Here is a 4599-nt window from a genome sequence, read left to right on the forward strand (position 1 = left end):
CATGTAACCACCAGTATCAGGATTCCTAGCAGAAGCAAAAATGCAGAGACTCGAACAAACAGCCCTTCCAACGCTCCAACCCAAACTTTGGGTCCGCCACAGTGATGACACTTTCGTCATCAAAAAATAAAACAAATTAGAGGAAACCTACAACACCATCAACAATATCCTCGCTGACATAAAATTCACAAAAGAGGAGAACAACAACAAAGTGCCATTTCTAGATGTCACAGTGGAGCGAACAGTCAATGGTAAATTCAAAACAGCGTCTACAGGAAAACAACTCACACGAACCAAGAACTTAACTACAGAAGCAATCATCCCTACACATACAAACAAATCTGAATCAGGACACGATTTCAACGAGCCACTACACACTGCAGCACCCAGGAACTACTATAAATAATTGCACAGCGCATTTGAGAAGAATGGGTAGCCTGCACCCCTGAAAATGGCTTCCCAGACCGGGAACCGAACCCGGGACGCGGCGGTGAGAGCGCCAAATCCTAACCACTAGACCACCAGGGAGATGCGGGTGCAGGCTGTCAGCTCTACTAAAAATTACTTCCCTGCCCGAAAATCGAACAGGGGCCGCGGTCGTCAGCAAGCTTTCACCTGTGCATCCAACAATGTCATTTCTTGTATCCATTGCTCCCGATGTGGTCTCCTCTACATTGGGGAGGCTGGACACTCATCGCAGTGTCAAGTGACGGCGCTTGAGGGGATATCTCCAGGACACCCGCAACAATCAACCCCATCGCTCTATGGCCCAACATTTCAACACCCCCCCACTCTCCCACTCTTCCGAGGACATGCAGGTCCTGGGCCTCCTCCATCGCCGCTCCCTCCCCACCCGATGCCTGGAGGAAGAATGCCCATCTTCCGCCTCGGATAAATTCAACCCCAGGACATCTATGTGGACTACACCAGTCTCCTCATTTCCCCTCCCCCCAGCTTGCTTCAGTTCCAACCTTCCAGCTGACCTGTCCTACCTGCCAATCTCCCTTCCCAACTATCCGCTCCACGCTCCTCTCTGAAATGTCACCTCCATCCCCACCCCATTCACCTATTTTACTCTTTGCTACCTTCGGCCCAGCACACCCCCACCCCCAATTTATCTCTCCACCCTGGAAGCGTCCTGCCTCTATTCCTGATGAAGGCTTTTGCCCGAAACGTCGATTTTCCTGCTCCTCGGAAGCTCTCTGACCTGCTGTGCTTTTCCAGTACCACTCTGATCTAAACTTTGGTTTCCAGCATCTGCAGTCCGCACTTTTGCCGACCCAATAAACCCAGTGTGCCGATTTCACATCAACAAACTGACACAAGCAGACACAACGTTGCAGAAACCCTAGCCACATTACTTTACATAAAAGACATCTGGGAAATGATTTCGAGACAACTCAACCCTCTCAGCATTAAACAACGGCTAATGAACCTGAAATACCCGATACAAACAACCAGCAAACGAATGTTATTCACAAAATACCATCCAAGGAAATATGTACATGAACTCTGCCGCACAGTTCTCTGTGGCAAGAAATGCTGGGATGAGATAAGGAAGATTTTTTCAGCTAAAACGAATCGGCACTGACTGGACAGCCATTTAAAATCAACGCTGTCAGCCCAGGATAGAAGAGCCGAAGGGATGCTTCATCTGGATGATGCTGGAAAATGAGGCGTTGAGTTGGGGAAAGTAAAATGTGCCCGTGAGCAGCGTGTGGGGCTATTTCAGCTTCCCCTCATCTGACAGCGCTGTGACTTGACTCCGATGTTCTCAGGGACATTTACTGACACAAGACAGTGAGAAGATTCTCATTCCCGCAGATCGGGAATTCAAACCGTATGCCGGCTTCAGGACAATGAGAAAGATTAATTGGGGCGTGAGAAGAAGCTGTGAGCTGCACTTCAAACAGGTAGGTGGAGTCAGATGCGTCATCCATTGCACCCCGGCCCTGTGCGTATCTAACGCCACCATGCTGCAGGGCTCTGACGTTAACACGGACATGCGCAGCAATGGGAACCTTCACAAGGTGAACAACCAAAGATAATCACCGTCACTGATTCCCTTCCACAGGCCCAACTTTGTGAAGCAGTATCTTTCACTGGCAAAGGTAACACCCTTGTCCTCAGGTACCTGCTTCATTTCGATCACGATTTCATGCCCCTCACTGTTCTAGTTCCATTTCCAAACACTTTACTCAGAGCCGCAAACGAAGCTCTGCGGGTATCTGCTTGTTCCACCCGAATAGGCAGTGGGTTGCAGATTCCCACCAGTCCCAATGTCAGTGAAATACTTCCCAGGTCGGTCTGCCTGTGGAGCTGAGAAAGAGTGAATCATCGCAGAGTTTGTTTGAATCCAATCACTTCACAGTGATTCGAAAGGGTTAAATATCTGCACACGGCGAGTCTAGGTGTTTCATCCCAAAAGGTGAAATGAACTTGCAGTTAAAAACAAAACTAGAAATTGCAGGAGGAACTCAGCAGTTCAGGCAACATCTGTGGAAAGAGAATCAGAGACAACATTTCGGGATTCTGTTTTCTCCGACAGGTACTGTCAAACCTGCCGAGTTTCTCTTTTTGTCTCGGGTTCTCCGCATCCGCAGTCCCTTATGTTGGACATTAATTCAATTCAGAAACCCCTTTGTGGAGAAGATTTCCGTTTGGAGAATATTTTCCTGACCCCATTAAAAGTGCACTGCTTCGAAGCCAAGGAAGAGCAGCGAACACACCGCCCCTGGGTGGGCTCGAACCACCAACCTTTCGGTTAACAGCCGAACGCGCTGACCAATTGCGCCACAGAGACAGGCGCCGGCGTGGTCTGCGCCATCGCTTAGGGGAGGCTATTAGTGAATTCATAATTCAGCCTCCCAGCCTAGAATTACAATTGTTGTCTACCGCGCAATCTTGCAAGAGATCCCGGCTTTCTTAACTTGACTTGTGCAAAAATGCCCGATTAAACTTCTCATAAAGAATCTTCGTTAAACGAGACTGGGCTCCCTGGAGTACGAATGGGACAGGAAGTGAAATGATTGTAGATAACATTGAACAGCTTGACGTGTTTACTTCCCTAATTTTCTTATCCCTATGCCAATTGGCACGTGGCTTGGGCAGTAATGTTATTACACACACTGGAGCAGTGGGATTTGAACCTGAGCCTCAGGGCTCGAGGGACTACAGCTGCACCACAAAAAAAAACCTCTAGTAAATAGGTCCTCTTCTGTTGAATGAGCGGAAACAGTTTCCTCCTCAACATGAGAACGACCACTGTACCCTCCGTGCACATTACGGTAAATTGAGCCGCTTCCTGTTGAATGAATGAGTGGGAAACCATCTCCGAGCTTCAAGAAGCGGGGGGCCCGGCTGGAGGCTGGATTTGCTCAAGGCTTGTATCTATTAACTTATTTAAATGGTACCTACTGTTTGGGAGTATGGTTTACACTAAAACCGGAGGATCATGTCAGAGTGTTTGTTTATATTTAGCATTTGTAGTTGGTAAAATACACTCCCTGTAGGAGCACCTTCTATGATGCTGCATTTCTTGCCTTCTGCCCTTCCCCCATTTGTTGTCTCTCATCTCGATTTTACATTTTCAGTCAAATTTAATTTCACATTAATCAGCCTTGGTATTCACTGTGTATTATTAATTAATCTGTTGGATTGTTGTAAAACAAAATTAATTGTGTAATTTCATTTTTGTTGTCTGAGTTTGACATTGAATGTGCAGGTGTGAATGCCAGTAAGTTGTAAAAGTAAATCAAGAACTTGTGCTTTTTAAACAAAAAGACGAGTTCAATGGTATTACTGGCATTGTCTCCTTTGAGGATGATGATTATAGTCTGACCAACAAACCATTTCATGCAGTCACCCAGTTTAATTAAAGTCTTTTGGAAAATAATTCTGGCAGGCAAAGATTTATACAACCCAAAATACGGTTGGTAATCATGTGTATCCTTATCTTTTAAGCCATAACAGATGGCATTGCGTGGCGGTTTGAGACTGAAACTTCGCTGGAAAGAATGTAGATTGATGAGGGAAGTCAAAATGGCAGAGTCTCGGGCCACAATCTATCAGTCTGGCTTGATTGCATGAGTGGTGGTTCTTCAAAAGCACCTTCCAAGTCATGACCTCAACCACCAAGAACAGACAAGTGTGAACACAGGATTCCGACTGCAAGATATATCGCATTGTTTCTTTGTTATTGACCAAAATGCTGGAACTCACTCCTGAACATTGTTGCAGTCCACACCAGACTTGACAGGCTCGACGTGGAAAAATGGGTGAGTCTGGGACCAGAGGAAGTAACCTCCAAATAAGAGATTGCATGTTTAGGACAGATAGGAATTTCTCCTGAGGGCAGTAAATCTGTGGAACTTGATACTACAGAGGGCTGTTGAGCCTGGGTTGTTACGTGCATTCAAGGCTGAGATAGTTTTTTTTAATCAGTAAGCGAATTGAGGATTATGGGGAAATGGCAGCAAAATGGAACAAATGTTTCCCAGAATAATTGCGATCTGAATAAATGGCAGAGTCAACTCAATGGGCTGAATTGAATAGTAAATAGTAAGGAGGAAAAGGATGCAACTGGCAATTACAGACCAG

General features: G+C 46.2%; 2 non-coding genes across 2 annotated transcripts; both read right to left on the reverse strand.

The window, feature by feature from the left end:
* Positions 1 to 456: 456 nt before the first annotated feature.
* Positions 457 to 528, reverse strand: trnae-cuc (transfer RNA glutamic acid (anticodon CUC)). Its single transcript has one exon. It is a non-coding gene; the product is annotated as a tRNA-Glu (tRNA).
* Positions 529 to 2729: 2201 nt separating this feature from the next.
* On the reverse strand, positions 2730 to 2803 carry trnan-guu (transfer RNA asparagine (anticodon GUU)). The gene has a single exon. It is a non-coding gene; the product is annotated as a tRNA-Asn (tRNA).
* Between the last annotated feature and the right edge of the window lie 1796 nt (positions 2804 to 4599).

This window comes from Chiloscyllium plagiosum, unplaced genomic scaffold (genome assembly GCF_037043375.1).
Source record: "Chiloscyllium plagiosum isolate Xiang-an unplaced genomic scaffold, Cpla_swu_hap1 HiC_scaffold_27, whole genome shotgun sequence".
NCBI lineage: Eukaryota > Metazoa > Chordata > Chondrichthyes > Orectolobiformes > Hemiscylliidae > Chiloscyllium > Chiloscyllium plagiosum.